At 59.6% G+C, this 18,623-nt stretch overlaps 1 protein-coding gene across 1 annotated transcript in view; it reads right to left on the reverse strand.

Moving 5' to 3' along the window:
- The window catches only part of RBFOX3 (RNA binding fox-1 homolog 3), a 301,360-nt gene that overhangs the window by 152,369 nt on the left and 130,368 nt on the right, over positions 1-18,623 (reverse strand). Inside the window, exon 3 of the mRNA XM_081270073.1 lies at positions 15,822-15,925. The gene's annotated coding sequence lies outside the window, so the exon portion shown is untranslated. The remainder of the gene's footprint in view (positions 1-15,821; positions 15,926-18,623) is intronic.

Genomic DNA, 18,623 nt, shown 5'->3' on the forward strand with positions numbered 1-18,623 from the left:
CTTAGACTCAGTGGGGTGGACCCAGATGCCTCTTGCAGGCACTCTGCCCCTGTCCCCAGCTGCCACCTGCAGTCCTGTGTGGACAGGAGCGAGGCTGCCCCCTTCCCTCGTCCCCTGTGTACCCCTCCCCAGCTCTCCTTCCCTGAGGCTGCCTCCGATGGCCGGCAACACCTACTGAGCAGAGAGGAAACGCCGAGGGAGGCCCCTGGCCCTTGCTGCATGTCATTAACTGTGCAGTGAGTGTGCACGTCCCTGGGCAGGTCCTCCTGACGTGGACAGCACTGTGTGCTGTGGTTCCCAGGAGGCCCTCACGAGCCTTCCCTTAACCCCCACGGGGGACTCTGCTTCCTGGCTCTTCGCCCTCAGTGTTAGGAGAGGCAAGCGCTGGCCTCTGGGGGGGAAGGTCCAACCTGCTCATTAACACAGAAGCCAGAGAGGGAGGCCAAACCCCACTGCCCGCTCCACGGGAGCCTGGGGGGTGGGGACAGACCACGGGAAGGAGGACAGCTGCTCCTTGGCAGGGGCTGGCCGGGCCTTAAGGGCGAGGGAGGCTTTCCCTCGAGGGACGTCATCTCCTCTCACGGAGGCACCTGGGAGCCCCAGGCCCTGCTCAGGCTGAGGCAGAGGGACCCTGTCTTTCTGCTCCTGGGAGCCAGAGGACGGTCAGGGCACTTCCACCTGGAGAGCCCCTACCCCACCTGGCACTCCCCAGCTGCAGCTCTGCAGGGGGACTGGGTGGCAGGGACGCGTTGGCTCTCTGGACAGGGTCGGCCCTGGTGGGGAGTAGGGGTGGGAGGGGGACCATTGGCCAGCCAGTGTGCCAGGGCCCTTGGCCTTCTAGCTCTGGGCTCCCTGACAGGCATGCAGGGGGCCTGGGCAGGAAGGTCCCCTCTGATAGGAGACCAGCTGACACAGGCACATCACACCAGTCAGGTCCCAGGTCCTGTCCCACCCTGAGGATGGGGGATGCTGAGGTGGGCTGTGCACCCTGGGCTGGCCTCGGGTGGGGGACGCGGTGACATGGAAGGATCAGCTCCTGTCCCGGGACCTTCCAGGAGACCTTGGCTGGGGCTCACCTCCCTGCGGACCTGAGCTGTTCTTGGTTGCGGGCTCCACAGCTGTGGGGTGCCCAAGGCCCACGGACCGGCTGCTGGGGCGCTGCGGCCAGCCCTCCCGTGGCTCCGTGTTTCCTCACTTGAAGCCCAGCCGGAGCCCGCGAGGCCCCAGGTCAGCTCCTGACGCCCTCCCTGTCAGCTGGTGGGTCTTGCTCCACATGGCAGCCCCCCCCCCCCCCCGAGCCTCTGCGCTCCTCGGCCAACGCTGCAGCCCTCCGCCTGCCCTCCTGGCATGTGGCAGGGCGTACGCCTCGTTTGCTGCCTGTTCCTGCTGCCATGAAAGCTCATGGGGCAGGGCTGTTGTGCATTTTGGAAAAGGTTTGCCTCATCCTACAGTGGCTTCGGCCTCCAGGGAGACCGTCAGTGGACACACAGACACCTGTCCTCCCGCTGTCACACCTGCGCTCCCTCCCCCGTCCAGCTGACTAGGAACTTCTGCTCCCCTCTCTGTTCCTCTGGAGGCCCCTGCAGCCAGCCTCAGCCCCTCCATTCTGGACCAGCTGTGGTCAGAAGACTCTCCAGCTGTGACATGTGACAGGCAGGCCCTCCCTATGGCACCTCTCTCAAGCCTCCCTGCCTCCCCCCTTCCTGAAGCTCTCTGTTCCCCTGCCTCGGGCCCCACCCCCAGCCACTGTCTGTGGGCTCCTCCCAGACTCTCCCTCCCTGGGCTCTGCCTTCAGTTCACTCTGCAGCCACACACTCTGTTGGGATGACCCTGTTCAACTCCATGTTTCAGGTCCCTAAATCTAAGGATCCCCTCAGTCAAGATAACTGACCCAGCATCGTTCCTGATCTCAGCTCGTCAGAGAGGCAATGGGGACAAGTGGAGTGCTCCAGGCAGAAGCAGCACCCAGTGCAAAGCACAAGGCCTGATGGAGAAAGGACCGGCTCCCAGTGGGCACTGTGTTGTTTAGTGAGGAGGGACGACGTCAGTGGGCAGCGAGGACGGAGGGCAACAGCATGGGGCAGGGGACAATGCTAGGCTCAGGTGGAATTGACCATGGGCATCTTCCTAGGACTTTGTTGCCTGGAAATCATGTCACAGAACCTGTGGGGTCCACTCTTTTCTTGCCCATTGTGGCCCCAAAGCCTCGCCCCTGGAGGAGGAGAACGGCCTCAGGCCCCTCTGAAGGTCTGGCGCAGTCTCCCTGCCCACTCTGCCCTCATGCCAAGCTGTGAGTTCAGGGGACAGTCGCCCTGGAGCCTCTGGTCACCCAGTCCCTCCAAGGCCAGGAGCTGAGCTGGGGAGTGTTCCTGCCAACACGGTCCTATTCCCCTGTTCCTCCCTGGAGACCAGTGTCCACACCTAGGCCCCTTTTTGTGGGCCGGCGGGCTCTGGGACCCAGGGCCCTGCTGACCCTCCGCAGCTGCAGAAGAAGCCAAACGCTCGGCCTCCATCCATACCAGCCTTCGCCCTCGACCAGCAGAGCTGGGCTCCAGAGCATCTCTGTGTCTTCTGTCCCATCTGTTCCCTGGACGTCTCTTCTGTGCTGGGGAGAGCCCAGGGCATGCCTTCCCAGGTGGGACCTCAGCTCCTGCAGAGCCTCCTGGCCTGGAGCAGACCTCAGGCTTCCCCCTCCGGACTCATCCCTAACCCTGCTTCTGGCACTCAGAGTGCCTCCCAGCTCCTGGCCTTTGGCTCAGAGCATCCCCAGAAAGTAGCGTATTTCATCTTTATGTGTCAGGATTTATATAAAAAGGGGATAGTTCAACTCTCAATGTAATGAGTTGGAAGAACAGCTCTCTGGTGGCTTCCTCTAGCGCACACGGCATCAATAACATCGATTGCTAAAAATAACTAATAACACCAGGCGAGGGGTGGCCGGGGACTGCTCCAGCCCTGCCTCACACAGGGATGCCCGGGAGACAGGCGCTCCCCTCCGTGCCTGCACTGCCCACAAGCCAGGACAAGCGAATGCCCAGGGGCCAGGGGTGGCAGGACTTTTCAGGCCCCTGAAGCACCTTGGTGGCCAGGTAGGGGGTCAGGCAGGGGTAGACAGGCAGGTGCTTCTAGGAGGGCTGCCACATACCAGCAGGGGTGCACACACACGGGAGGGGAGAATTCTCAGCCAGGGCCACCACAGGTGCCTTTGGAAGGAAGCCTCTCTGGAGTTCCAGGAAGATGACTGAACAACAGGAGAGGACATGGGGTGGCAGGACCCCTGGGGGTGTGGGTACTCTCTGGAGCAGGTCAGTGGGGTTAGAGCCCCTCAGAGCCTTGTGAGCCCGTGGGAAGCCCCAGCCTCTGGGACCCCGGTTTCCTCCTCTGGGAGATGGAGGTTCACCATGGATCAGGTGACACTCGTGGTCAGCATTGTAGGCCTCCTGCGGGGCTGCAGGATGAGCTGCTGCAGGTCTGGGTCTCACAGCATGCAGGGAGCATTGCAGTACCTGCTGGCCATTCGAGGCTCATCTCAGATGCAGCCAGGGGAGGGGCCCCCAGAGCAGGCCGTTAGTTAGCAAATGGAACCTGAGGTTGACACAAAGGACCCTTGCTGAGGGCCTGCCGAGGTCAGGCCCGAGGGAAATGATGTGGAGGATCAGGGCTTGCCTAGCCCAGAGAAGCTGTCACTGTTGACAGGCAGATGGACAGGCCTTGGTTATGTGCGTCTCCTGCACATCGGGACCAGGAGTTGTCTCCTGAGTCTGATGACGGTGGGGGGGGGGGGTCTCCACTCGACATGCAAAGTGGATTCCCCGGCGCCCTTAGCTGTGTGCGGCCTCTGCCCTGGACCGTGTGGCCATCTTCTCCCAGGGACAGCCAGCTGTGGGGCTGGGAACCTGGGCCCTAAGCCGTTAGGGCAGCTGGGCTCGGCCTGTGTGGCTCCCTGCCTCTCTAGACCTCCTGTGACTCCCAACGTCCCTGGGACTTCAGGAGAGGAAAGCAGGTGACAGGAGGAGAGTGGAGGGCTGGGGAGCAAGGGACCATGAAGGACGCCAGCCTGTGGTTCACCAGGGGCTTACTTAGCTGACCTAAAACAGCCTAAGTGTACAGGGAAGAAATAGTACATTTTAAAGTTCGTGACATAGACGTCAGCTCTGGTGGCCAGGGTCACTGGAGGATCCTTCAGTGTTCCGGAGTCTTTCCTGTTTGCCCTGGTTGTGAGGCGCGCGGGGCTCTCTCTGCAGCACCACATTTTGGATTTGGAGGTGACTCCATCAGGTGGTCTGGGGTGCGGGAGATATGAAGTTGCCTGGGGGGAGCTGGCCCTCGCGGACTGGGCCTTAACTGGAGTGGAGATCTGCAGCCCTCGGCCTCGGGGGTGGGGATTTACTGAAGCATTTGCAAAGGCTCTTAGCTGGAGAGGCTCCTCCTCTGGGCAGAGAGAATGGGGCCGAGGGCCACCCAGAGCCCTGTGCCACTAGTCCACACCCTCAAACCCAGTGGTCCCACGGCATCAGGATCTGTAGGGCCAGAGAGCCTCCCTACCCAGGGAGCAGGACACACACGAGCTTCCTCTGAAGGCTCCTTGGTCTCTGCTCTCAGGGCAGGAGGCAGAGCAGGGGAGTCCCTGCATTCTCAGAGCGCAGGTAGAACAGGGCCCTCTCCCCTGCAGCCCCAGACCCCTTCCAGGTGGCCCCCCGGGCTCCCCCAGGTTAGGAGGGTGAAAGACAACTGTCCTGCAGGCTGGACATGAGAAGCTGGGACACCTGTGACCGCTAATTCCAACAGGGCCGAACCTGGGTTCCACACACCCGAGTCTCCATCCCAGGGAGAGGCGTGGCCTTGACCACAACCAGCCTCCTCCACTGGGAGCCCCCAGAGCAGCCGCTGGAGCCCGGTACCCACCCCACCCCCCCAGTCCCAAGGCTTTCATTGGTGGCTGACATTTTGGGCTGCTCTGAGTTACGAATCTTCCAACAGCCAGAGTAGAGGCAATAGGTCGTCCACAAAAACAAAGGCATCCAGGAGCCCCGAGGACTTCAGGGTGCGTCAGAGGACAGGACCTCTTCAGGTGAGCGGAGGGAAGGACTGAGGCAGAGCAGAGGAAACCCCACGATGTCCACCCTTCCCTGTGTCCAGGGGTGTTGGGATCACTCACACAAAATTTATCACACGGAATATGGACCGTCTTGTGTCTCCCCACAACGTGACAGCAGCCAGGGGAAGGGTCACCAGTCCCTCGAGTTCTCAACCCACAGAAGGTGCTCAACAAATACTGGTTGAAGACAGGAATTAAAATCATGGCCTCCAATGCAGAACGTCTGCACTGACACCTACACACAGCCTGCACACTCGCACCCCCGTCCCTGTCCCCAGAAGGCTCGATGCTGCGCAGGGTAACTCCGGCTGCTCCTGCTCTATAATGAGAGCAGCAGGATGCCGAGGGCTTAGAAGAGATCCTTTCGCTTTCTCTCCTCCACTCAATCTTGCCACCAGAGACCTCTGACTATTGTATTCTGATTCCACCAACGCAAGACCACATTTGGGGGGAGAATCTCTTGCTTCCTTTGTGTTAGGAAACTAAGAGGCAAACAGACCGCATTTTGGAATCTGGCCTTTCTTTGGGGAGTTGGGATAAAGAGGATGCCTCCTGAAGGCTCTGCTTTGTCTTTGTGGGGTTTTCTATCTGCCTGCCATCCACCCCCTGAAAGGAGGCCTCTGAACAATATGCTTGGCTGGACGAGGGGGTCCGAGAAGGGTCTGGTCTTTTTACAGTGCCGCTATTATTACACCCCAGATCGCAGTTTTCAAAGTCACTTAAAGGTGCTTCCGCATTTGAATTTCTTCCCTGCCAGGTCAGAGGGCAGGTCTCACGATCGCCACTTAGTAGGTGAGGCTTGGGTGGGCAAAGGGGCCTGCTCAAGGTCACAAGGGGTCAGCAGGAGTTTCCCAAGCCGCTTATCTGCTGCCCACACCAAGCCACTCTTTCTTCAGTTACTCTGCTGCTGGGAGGGGGGTGGTGGTGACAGATAGGTGGGAGAGCTGCCCTGGGTGGAGGGCCACAGTGCACCGGTGAGCCAGACGGGGAGGTCAAGACTCAGCCAGGGCTGTCAGGGACTCCTGCTGGTGGGGGTCTGGGCCCCAGCTGTGGCCACAGGTTGGGAAATGACACAGGGCTGAGAAAGACCTCTCAGTCAGCACAGGCCCACCAGAACCCGGGAAGCAATGGCAGCCTCACACGGTCACCTGTCCACCCTCCAGAGCTGGCGACCCTCAGGCTGAAGGCTACCAAATCCCAGCCACAGCCTCCTGGCTGCCTTCTAGGCTCAGAAGAGCCCGGGAGCCCGGTTCCTCCTCCTCTCCGAGTCACTGAAGTTCTTATTTCTCCACACTTGGACCCCTCCGCGGAACCTAGGCATGGAGGGCAGCTTATCACCTGAGACTGGACAAGCTGTTCACTCTCGGGCACCAGGAGCTGTGCCCTACTGCAGCAGACACCGGGTGCGGAGTGGGAGACAGGGCTTCAGCACCGTGGACAGCGACCCACAGGGGGTAGCTGCTACTCCTCCTGAGGTGATGCTGGGGCCCAGGCTCGTCCCTGCTGGTGGCTGGCAGCAAGCAGCACTCACTTGTCACCTGAAAACAGCAGCCCGTGCTCAGGAAGGCTGGGGCCAGTCCGTCTGCCCTCTCTGAGTCGGAAACACGATTGCTTGTCACTTGTTCTAATTCATCTCCCTGCCAACCACCCCTTGCAAGACTTCCTGAAGTTCTGCACAAGAGGAAGAGCCTCTGCCCTGGAGGAGGTGGGAGGCTGTCATGGAAGTGGCCAGTCACACAGCCTGCCGTGCCCCCAGGATGGCCATGCACTTGTGCTTTACCCTAGCCCTGTCCTCAGCCACTCAGCCCAGGCTAGAGCCGTGACCCCCGTCGCACCCGCTCAGACTTGGGGACCTTCCGGAGGCCACCGCTTTGTCTGACACCAGTGGCTGGGGCCCGAGAGCCCAGCGTGCAGAGGACTTCTGCTGCGTGTGTCCTCACTAAGTCCATCCGGCTGGAAACGCATCTGGAGGCAATCCCGCCTGCCCACGCGGATTTTCCAGATCCTGGCAATTGGGGCGGGTTAAGGATGAGACACAGATGCCAGGTCCAATTTCTTAAATCGGGACTCATTTGGGGGGAAGGAGGGATGTTAATGCACAAGCTGGAGAGGTATGGGGGAGGGACGCCTGCCACCTGGCCCCTCGGTGCAGTCCAGAGGAAGCGGAGTCCCTCGAAGCCAGTGGCTTCCCACTCAGGAGAGGGGCAGGGGCCTCCCGTGGGCAGCCCCGGATGAGCAGTGCCTGGCCCCGCACCCAGACTGCAGCGTCTGAGAGTGAGTGCAGCCACACCGTGGGAGGTGACCTGAGGGTCGGAACACACTGGCTGTATTTTGTTCTGGATGCTTTTCCCGACTTTTCAGCCCCACTGGCCACTTCCCACTGGGTCTCTGGCCTGCTCCCAGCCCCAGGCCATCAGAGCGCTCTCTCCGTCCTCCTGCTGCTGCTTGGGTGCGACTGGGGGCTCTGGCCTCTCCCCTTCCTGCACCCTTGCAGGTGGCAGTGTTTGGGGAAGGCCAGTGTGCGAGAGGCGACCCTGCTTTCCGACAGCCCGGGGTGCGTGTGTGGCGCACACATTGGGAGTGACCCTGCAGGGCAGTGGGGAAGGGCGGCTGTTTGTAAATAATAATTAATGAGATTTAAATAATAGATGAGCCCATGTCATCCACAGCAGCCCATCAGTACCGACACCCAGCCCCATTCCCCCACTGCTTGATTACAGCTTGGAGGGAGTGGCCCGGGGGTGGGGAAGGGGCTAGAAAAGGAGAATCGGGGAGAATTAGAGAGACTTCCATTGCGTTTAATATCAATTCATTTCACACACTGCTGACGCAGCAGATCTCACAGCTCAGGATTTATGGGACTCCCTCGCGCAGACTCAAAAAGAAAATATGAAATAACTTTTTAGAAAATGACCTGCCATCAGCAAAAGATTACAATAAAATTTTAATACCCCTCCCCTCAAAAGCTACACACACACACACACACATACACACACACACGGCAGACACAACAGTTTGGTCTGGTGTCCTGCTTGGTCTGGGGACTCATCACACAAGTCACATCACCTACTGACTTTCATCACTTTACGGACAGACGTTATATCAGACAGATATGTAGAAGTGACCAGCACTGTGGGGACCACAGGAAAGGGCTCACACCCAGGAGGGGGTCCAGTCCAGTCCTCTGAGTCAGGCTGACAGCCTGTGCCCCCCCCAGGACTGACGGGGCTCCCAGGAGAGCCCAGACCAAGCTGTGTGTCCCCCGCAGGTACTGCTCTGAGCACTCTTCTCCGTGCTCGCCCCCCTCCCCCGCCCAGCAGCCTGGTTCTTTCCTCCCGGCTTGACCAGGGCCTTGCTCTGTGTTGGTTCATCTTCTGAAAGTGTCCACCAAGGCTGCCCCTGGCCCACTGGAAACAGAGGCCCCTCTGCTCCCCTGAGGGCTGGAGTCCCAGGACAGCTCCTGGGCCGTCCTGGTCGCATCCCTGAGACGCTGCCTGGTCGCTCCAGCTGTCCTGGGCCCTTGGAACAGGCTGGGCTCTGGCTCCTGTGTAGGACGGACACTGGAACCCTGGTGGAGCTGCCCTCTGACACGAGGCCAGCCGCAGAACAGGGCACAACAGTCGTGTGTCACTCACAAGAAACACCACCAGCCCCCTGGCCCACTCGGACAGCCTCGGACAGCGCTTCAAGGAGCTTAGCAGAAGAAGAGGGCTGACCCAGAGGCCCAGGCATCTCCCACCCACCCTCCTAGGACTCCCTGGACAGTGCAGTAGAAAAGCCCATTTGTCCTACTCTGTCCCCAGGACCCAATGGAAAAGCTACAATAAGCTCCAGACTCCAAACGCAGCGTGTGGACGGAGAACGCCTGCATTGGCCTCCCATTCTGGAGGCTGCTCCAGTGGACAGCCGGCCATCCGGCAGGTACAAATGGACTTGGGTCAGGTCACGGTCATCAAACACCACGGCGTGTCAGAGCGGGACGTAGGCAGGAGCCAGCACACCTAGGAGAGCCTGGGACATTGGGCTCATCTTCTCCCGAGAGAGGTCCCGGGCCAGCTTCCTGGTGGTGAGCCACTGAGCAGCATCCTCGGGAGCAGGAAGGGCCTGCTCCTAGCGCGGGGCCCACTGAACTCCCGCCATGGACAGAGATGGGTGGGGCCAGCCTCTGCTTCCGGCTGCTCCCACCCAGGAAAGGACTGGCCAGAAGGCCTCACGTCATTGCTTCATGACAGGTGGGGGCAAATCTTCCTGACACAGGGGGCAGGAGGTGGGCCTGGGGCTGAATTCCTGAGAGGGTGACCTCAGAGGGGTGTCAGAGGACGCTGTGCGCCAGCCTGGGGGAGTGCAGCGCCCCCAGCCTGCGTGTTTGGCAGAGAGTGCTAAGAAGGCCCTGTGGGCACCAAGCCGCCAGGCTGCCCTTCCCAGAACAGGGCACGTCAACAGAGCAGCACCGCGTTGCTGTCCTGGGACCCATGTCAGGAGACACCACTCAGAGCCAGTGATGGGCAGTGTCCCCAGGGAGGCCTGGCCACTCCTCCTGCTGCCCAGCCCCTGAGGATGATGGTGGGGCAGGAGACCTGAGTGGTTTTCCCCAAAGGAAGTGGAACAGGGCAGAAGCCTGTGGGGTGGGCATCGCTGGGACACAACACCTTTGTGACTTTGACCTTGATGGCCTGGAAAGACAGAGTAAACAGCCTGTCCCAGGCGGGATCCATCTGGGGGACTGCATCTGCCGCTGCCAGGCTTGGCGGGAGGCAGGGTCTGCAACTAGAGAGGCCCTGCTGTGGCCATGCTCACTGCCAAGGAGCAGCCCTGGGCACCTGACGGCCTGGGGATGAACTAAGAAGTCAGAGGCCAGCGCTGTGCGCAGGAGGCCCGCTGAACAGACACCGGAGAGCACGGTGAAGGGGGAGGGCCGTCCCCAAAGGCAACCTGCAGGCTGGTGCCCTATCGCCCAGGCTCGGCCCCCACAGTGTCAGGTCCTGTGAATTTCTCATCCCCTGGACCTCACAATGTGACTGTAACCAGAGACAGGGTCGTTAAAGAGATGACCAAGTTAAAATGAGGCGATCAAGGGTGGCCTGCATCCCCTGAGTGACGCCACAAGTAGAGATCAGGACCCAGACCCCACAGAGGGATGGCCATGCGCCTACACAGGGAGGGCGGCCACCTACCAGGCAAGGACAGAGACCCCCCCCACACTCTCTCCAGCCTCTCTGGTCAGCCGGAGACCACTCACAGCCTTTTATTTATGAGGCTTGGGAAGGAGCAGCCCTGCTCACACCTGGGTCTTGAACTTCCAGCCTCCCCAGCTGAGACGAGACCACAGGCCCCATGGCGCAACCCGGAACCCAGCAGAGCTGGGGAGGGCGGAAAAGACAAGTGCAGTCCAAAGAGACAAGACATACTCCCGCTACGCCGCCGCCTGATCGCTAGTAAACACGACTTCTATTTCTTAAGAAAAATGAGATAAATATGCACATCTTGGGGGAAACCTAGGGGGAAGAGGGAGCAGGTGGGAAGGATAAGTTCTGAGTGTGGAGGACAGGATGACCGCCCACCCAGCGGGTCAGGGAAGTGAAGGCTGGACAGCATGCACTCCGGGGAGGGTTTCGGGGCTGTCACAATGACGACTGCAGTTGTGATTGACCCCCTGGGTGTCTAGTCTCCAGGTCACTGGGGAAACACCAAGAGGCAGAGAGAGCCACCAAGAAGCCCCCGAGGGGCCTGATGCCCAGGCGTCCCCAAGGCTCAGCCGTGATCAGCCAAATGCAGGCCAGGTTCACGGAGCGTCTGCATGTGTGAGGAGGGAGGGCAGAGGTACAGGCCACACTGGACAACAGGTTTCCTGGTCAGCCCCATGTCCAGCACGTCCAGATGGATTAATACAAGTGCCATCCACACATGGCCACTCTGCTCTCAATAGCAAAGGTGAAGCCCAGTGTCCATCAGAACACGGTCTGTGAGTCCATACACTGGGCTACCATTCTGCCTTAGAAAGGGAGATCCCGGCACGTGTCACGGCACGGGAGACTCCTGAGGATGCTGTGTGCAGGGAGATCAGCCAGACTCCAAGGACAAGCACTGAGAGGCCCCACTTCTAGGTGGTCTCTAGAGCAGTCAGACTCAGAGGCAGAAAGCAGAGGGTGGCCGTGGCTGGGAGGTGGGGAGAGATGGGGGTCAGTTGAATGGGTCAGAGCTGCACTTTTGCAGGTTCTGGGGGTGGACGGTTCATGCCACTGCACTAGAAATGGTCAGGAAGACAACTCTTTTAGGTGTAGTGGACCACAGTGAAGAACAGACCATACACAGGTGCATACACCTATGGTTCCGCCATGGGAGACGGCCGTGCCTCCCACCCGGCCAGCCCCTCAAAAAAGACTCCTTGTCCCATCTTGTGGAGAGGAAAATGCTGAGAGTTCGAGCAAGCTTCCAGGTTCATTTGCCGCAGGAGACAGAGCCGGGGTTCAAGACAGGTGCTCCTGGTGCCGAAGACCAGTGCTGAGAGAACCCGGGGCGAGTGGGTGGGCGGCAGGGTCTGTCTGCACCCTTGAGCTGGCCCTGGCTCCTGGAGTCCTCCTGTGGGAGTGGGGGGAAGGCTGGTGGCGCTGGGGCAACGTGCAGAGCAATGAGACCTGAACAGAACGTAAAACGCACCTGAGCACGCCCTCGCTTGGGCATGAGGGCAGGCTCTGCGCTTAGACGGAGCTGGCAGTCGCATAACGCCATCCTTGGACTAAAGCCACTGAATCGTCACCTGATGTTTACATCCAGGTCATGCAAATGTCCACACAATGAGTTATTTTTAAAAAATGCCTGCACCTGAACTGAGCATAAGGGTACCAGCACCAGGGTTGGGGGCTGGGGACCTCATGGACGCTCGCCTGTGGGGAGTTCTCCCGAGGCCTCTGCTCCGTCCTTCTGGCTGCACGGGGTGGGGGGGAGGTGGTGGCCTTCTGCTGGCTTGTCAGGGCAGATGCGCTGGGTGCTGATGACCCCACCTGATGAATGGCGAACCACCTGGCGCCCCATCATTGTGCCAACCTGCAGGGCTTTGGGGTTTCCTTTCAACCTGGCTTCATTCAGTGCCTCTAAGCATTTCCTCTTCTGAGGTGTGTCTGCCTGTCTTATTAAATGGTGAGTCACACGTGCTGGGCCACTGACCTGCCCAACCTCATCAACATCTATTTCCCTTTATCTTTTAGAAAGAAGTGACAGTTTATTCCCTCGCAAGGGCTGGCTGGTAGCAGCAGATCACCTGATAAATAAATGTGATTAATAAGGAATTAAATTAACATCAGCTTTCAGCTGACGGTGGGGACGAGCTGACAGCGCCCAAATGCTAGGTGCGCCTGCATATGTGCATGTGCCTGTGTGTGTGTGTGTGTGTGTGTGTGTGTGTGTGTCTGTGCCCGTGTGTGTGCCGTGTGTGTGCAGTGCTCTGTGCACAGGTGTGTGTGCGTGCTTGTGTACCTGAGGGTACACAGGTGTGTGCTGCCTGTGTGAACACAATCCCTGTGCTCATGTGTGTACACACGTGCACGTGTGCCTACATGGATGACTTAGGTACACATGTGTATCTGCCTGTGTGCAGGCCCATGTTTGCACATGTGCACACTCCCCTGTGTACCCAGGAAAGCCCTCCATGAAGGGAGAGGAGGGGCATGAGGACAGATGCACCCCTCGGTGCCACTGTGGAGAGTGGGGATCTTACTGTGGTGGGCTTTGACGCCTGGGGGAGCCCATTTTTCGAAGAAGCTCCTTGGAGCACATGTTTGGATACTGCTTTATTATGTGAGTAATCATCTCCTAATTCCTATTTGGAAAATTAATCTTATGGCTTCTCAAAGTGTGGCGAAGAGTTTTGGAAAGAGGGTCAGTGGTAATGCCTCTCTAAGTACTTGAAGACAGACCTGCGGGATTAGTTAAGTGAATTGCTTCTATGCCACGAAACAACCTTCACATCACAACTGGAGGGATGTCAACTTAGAAATGTGTCCCCGAGAACCCTGGTCAGCAGCGGCGGCGACAACAGGTGCACAGCCCTGGGCACCCACGGCCCGCCCCGCTGAGCGCTCTGCCCGCCCCTGGGGCAGAAACTGCCTGGAGTGGCCCAGGGAGGGGCGAGCCCGGGCTCCAGGTGTGGACTGGGGGACTGGGCTTCCTTTGCTTTCCTGTCCACACCTCCTAGGAGAAACGTCGATTGTTGTGTGCTGATAATCTGAAGACATGAATCCCTAACGCCAGGAATGAGAACGATGATTATCAGGAGAGAAGGAGGAGGACAGGCCCAGCGGCCCCTATTCCTGGCCTGACTCTGGAGTCATCCCCAGGTGCTGGTGGCACTTGGGAGGCGGCAGGAGGTTCTTCCCTGAACTGGGGCAGCGTCTCCGGGCAGGACTGGGCTCAGGCCTGCACCTGGATCTGGGAGAATCCACCCCCCACCTGCTGCGGCTCCTCCCTCACTCCCAGATGCACTGTGATTCGCTCTGTGGACTGTCCAGACCCCCAGGGCTTGGGGGACAGGGGAGGTCCCAGCATGGTCCCTGCCTTTGGGGGTGCAGATGGGACAGGGCTGGCTGGCAGAGGCAGAGTTGGTTGGCTGTTTCATCTGTCACTGACCCCTCCCCAACTGGCCCTCAGTGGCTGGGTGGACCAGGCAGGAACTGTGGAGGGCCCTTGGCAGGTGTGGGAAGGCCCAGGGGCCCAGCAGAGCCACAGCCACCCAGCTGAGGGGCAGAGGGACCCATCTGGTCCTGTCTTTGGTTCGTTTTGTTCCCTTTTCCCTCTCACTTCCACAAGATAGAAACAGGCAAGAAACCCTAAAACTGTCCACAAAACCACAGAAAGCCCACAGCGATATGGAGCTGTGCCGAGGGCCTTGCCCTTGGTTTCAGAAAGACGTGGTCTGCCTCTGCTGCCTGGCCCACAGCTCAGGCCCACAGCTCAGGCCCACCTGTCGGCTGCCCCGGACAGAGCAAGTTGAAGTGGGCCCTGCAGCCCCTCCAGCTGGCCCGGAGCTGAGCACAGGGAGGACCTCGGAGAGGCCTGTCAGCACTTTCTCTCTTCCCACTTGGCCGTGTGTCCGGGGAAGGCCTGGGTGGGCTGCAAGTCTCTGAGGTAAACAAGCTCCTGAAAGCGCAGGGAGTCTCCACGGCCCGTTATTCAGATTTTAATTCCACTGAGTAAAACTAAAAAGACCTTTCTGTTCGCTCAGCTCCAATTCCCTCTGCCCTGGGCAACAGCCTCCCACCAAGGAGAGCAGAAAAGCCCGCAGGGAGAGGGCGGCCCTGCTCACTGGCCAGGGTCCTGCCCTCGCAGAGGCTGTGCAGGCCGCAGCCGGAGGCCACCCAGGCTCTGTCACTGGCCACCTGCTAGGGCTCAGCGAGGGCTCCATTTCTTGGAAGCACCAACATCCACAGTCTGACCTCCTCTCCCAGGAGGACTCTAACAGGCCGGCCCACTCTGCAGAGGACTCTCCTCAGACACAGGCCGGCGGGGAGGGCTGCTGCTGGCCTCACCCCAGGCTGATCCCGCACCCCACCGTCTTTTCACCACGCTGCCAACTCGGTCACTCAAGCCAAACCGTCCCTGCCGCGGGCTGAGGAGAAAACCAGAGAGGGCTCTGGCTCAGGACCACCCCAGGGCTGCCGCCTGCACTGTCCACCACACTGAAGGCCACTAGAAGGACACATGGAGAAATGGTGCAGGTGGACGGGAAGGCACGAGGAAGCGGAGCTGCCCCTTCCTGTCTGCTCACAGGGCCAGACGAGGGTAGGCCACCTGAGCCCGCCTCCACCCTCCTGCCCCAGGGCACCACCTCCACCCTCAGCTCTGTGGAACCTGGGGCAGCTCTGCCTCCAAGGACCCCCAGACCCGCCATACAGGGATGGAAGGCCAGGGAGAAGGGAACCCTCGTCCATCTGGGGCCTCGTCAGCCATGACTCTTGGACAGCCTGGGAGAGAGCTTGGCCCGGGGCCCTCCAAGGGAGTTTTCTTTATATTTATTAACCCACTTTCTCTCTTGGCATCAAGAGCAAGGAGGGACATCAGCCAGGGCTATTAATAGACTAAGGCCATCCCTGGGGGGAGGGGGAGCTCAGACCTACGCACAGTGCCAAGTGTGATAAAGGTCCCCAGGCGGTCTGAGGAAGGGTGACGGCCACCTTGGGATGGAGCAAGCACCGCAGCTGAGCTAGCTCCAGCCTCCCAGCTGCAGCCCACCTGCCTGTCTGAGCAAAGCCTTCCACCCCCTGTGCCCGAGGTGGGCCCTGTGGGGAGAGGGGCCTGCGGTCACGCGCATTATTCCACTCTAGGTCAGACCTGGTGGGAGCCACCAAGGAGGCGGGGGAGGGACTGGCATCATGACATGCAATATAAATGAGTCCTGTAAACAGAGAGTTTAATAAAAAGGCAGTGAGGGAATTTATGGGCAACCCAAGGATAATTAAAATTATTTATCTACTTACCTCCCTTGCTGGCTGATCAGTCTATTAATTATCTATTATACACTCGCTGATTTGCATTTTAGTAAGGGAATTGGGTAAAGGCAGGTGAAAAACACAGAGGGGGCCCAGGAACCAAGCAGTGGGGCCCTCTTCTCCGCAGCCTGTGACTCCCCGTGCTGACGCCCATCGGCACATTGCCCCCAAGCTGGGGCTCACTCGGGCCTCTGAGAACCAGCCGGGGCCCAGCAGAAAGCACTGCACAAGGGGGCACGCACCTGTTTGCAGAAGGGGCTGCTCCCGGGACAGGTTCCCACCCAAGGGCCTGCAGACCAGCTCGCTGGGAGGCCGGCAGGGTTTCCTCCGGGGTTCTGACTTCACGCTGCATTTTAAAAAGAAAACAAGAGGAAAAAATCGTTTTCAATCTCTGAGTGTCCGGAATGCATCAGACACACGCTGTCCTGTGCTACTTGATTAAAAATATCACAGGACCGAGCGTCATGGGAACAGTGTCTTTTGAACATCTCCAACGAGAAATTGTCAGGCGGCGAGAAGCTTCAATAGCTTCAATGAGGCGCCTCTGTTTACACCGCACGGCGCGATGAATAAATAAATGAAGTTGCTTAAAATCCTTGAGGAATCCTCAAGGCCTCAGATTCTGATTACTGGGTTCTGGGCCCCTTGGAGCTGGCTGCACCCCTTTCCGGGCCTGTCTGCCCAGCCCGAGCCTCTCCCCTTCCCCTCGCCCTATCCCTGACTGTGGCTAACCGCAGCCTGGCCAGAGCAGACCCTGTGGGCCACAGAGCCTGTGGTCGCCGTCTCCAGGTTCCCACCACCCTCCTTGTCCGCACCTTCCCAGGTGCCCTTCCTTATCCTCCCAGCAGGACAGCCCCAGTATCCGCCCACACCCCGCTGCAGAGGTCCTACTGCCCACCTGGTCAGACCCAGGTGTTCTGAGGAGGGCTCATGCTCTGCCACTCCAGGGCGACCCTGACCACCAGCTCCAGGCTGCCCCAGCCATATGCCATCAAAAGCTAATGAGAGCCAAAGGCCCATTTTCCACAAAGGAGGCAGAAATGCGGGTCCTGATTCCAGGGTTTCCCCAGGCCCATCTGTTGGTATCTGGGGATCTTAGGGCATTTGATGGTGGGATTCTTCACTTGGCCCTGCCATCGTCCCCACGTGATCCAGCCCAACAGGGAACGAGGTTCTGCTGTGATGGTATTGGGTGACTGGCATTAAGAATTGGTTCAGTAGAGATGGGGCGAGGGCTTTGCCCAATCAGCTAAAGGCCATGAGAGCAAAACAAACTTCCTGAGCAAAGAACCTGCCTCCGGTTCACAGATCACCTCCTGCCGAGGACCCGACCTGCCCACCCACCCTGCGTGGGAACCCCTTCTGTAGGCTGTCTGTCTGCCTGTCTACCCACCTATGTAGCCATGTGTCTGTGAATCTGAGTGTGTGTGTGTCTGTCTAGCTATCCATCTGTCAGTCTACCTAACGTTCTCCTTTAGGTTCTGATAGTTGGGTGTTTCCCAGAGTGGACTCCTAGAGCTGACCATCAATAGACCACCTCTCCCTCTGCCTCCACCCGGCACCTACACCTTGCTGGGGCTGGGGAGCAGAACCCCAGCCGTGGCACCGTGGGCCAAGAGGATGGGGACAGCAGGGCCCCTTGCCCAGCTGGGGGACAAGAACTGCACCGTCACCAGTCTGGAAGCTCCTGGCTTCCTGTGAACTCGGCGGGGCTGTGTCCCGGACACCCCAGGCCTGGCTTCCCCTTCCTGTCAGCACCGGGCTCCCTGCCCTCTGGTGCAAGGTGGCCTCCAGCCTGGCTTCTCCGCCCCACCGCCCGCCTGCTTCCTCCTATCACTTCCCCATTCTGACGATGTATCAATAACTGCAAAGGAAATCGTCAGAGTTAGCAGTGCTGCTGCGACCAATGGCCTTCGGAATCGATTCCCAGGGTCGCAGTGCAGCGAGCCGGGGCGCTTCTCCACAGCTGCCTCGGCCTCGGGAATTGGGCACACCAGGCAAGCTCCGAAAGACAGAGGGGCCGGGAGGGAGGGTAGGGGAGCACAAGGAAAGGGCAGAGTTTTCAAGACAGCGCCGCGACACGAGGGGGTCCTCAGTGACGCAGAGACCAGCCCCGACCTGCCTTGCCAGGGCAGGCATGGGCAGCCAAGGCCCCAGGCCCCGGGGCCTCTGCTGAGAGCCAGCTCTGAGAGCAGCAGGCTCTCAGCCAGAACTGCTGCCGGAGCAGGGGCAGAGACTGCGTCCATCCAGGTCAGGTCACCAGGCCCGAGCAGGCCAATGTCCCCAGATGGGGCAGATGGCACAGCTGGCTTTCAGGTGGAAGGTGCCCTCCCAGGACAGGGACACAAGAGAGAGGTAGAGCACTGTCCACCCACCTTTCCATGCACACGAAGACTCAGGCACAGGACACCCTCAGGGTCCTCTGAGCACATAAAATTGCCCCAGATACCTCTGGATTTCATACACTTAAGACTTTATTGGCTCCATAAACTGCATTGCTACAGCCCCCGAGTCTTCCTGGGGACTCAGCGCACGTGACAGTGGGCTGGGTGCTCTGCTGCTCGAGTCTCCTGCAGAGGACAGCAGGCGGCTCTGACCGGGCCCCCTCCACAGTGCCTCTCAGTGACCCTCACGGTGATCCCGGGGGGGAAACCAAGGCACAGCACCTGGAGAAGTGCTCCCTGCCCAGCTCTGGCCAGCTGGTGACTCAGTTTTCCTCTGTCCTATGAACTCTTGAATGACCATTGCCTTTGCCTCCAACATGGAGGGCATGGTGTGGTGGGCAGCAGGGCCAAGGCGGGCTGGCCTTGCCCCCGGGGCTGGCTTAACAGAGCCAGAGGTGGGACGGTGTGGCCTTAGACTTCCCGGGCACACAGCCTGTGCTGGAGCTCTAGCAAGTCCAGGACAGGGCCTCCACAAGCACCTTCTCTCCTTGGACACCACACCCTGGGCCTGTCAACCTAGAGTCCTCCCATCCTGGGTCCTCCCCCTTGCAGACTCCCGGGTAGGGCTGTCTGGGCTCAGGCCAGTGCTGGCCTCTGTGG

Source organism: Spermophilus citellus (assembly GCF_964194105.1).
Source record: "Spermophilus citellus genome assembly, chromosome: 17".
NCBI lineage: Eukaryota > Metazoa > Chordata > Mammalia > Rodentia > Sciuridae > Spermophilus > Spermophilus citellus.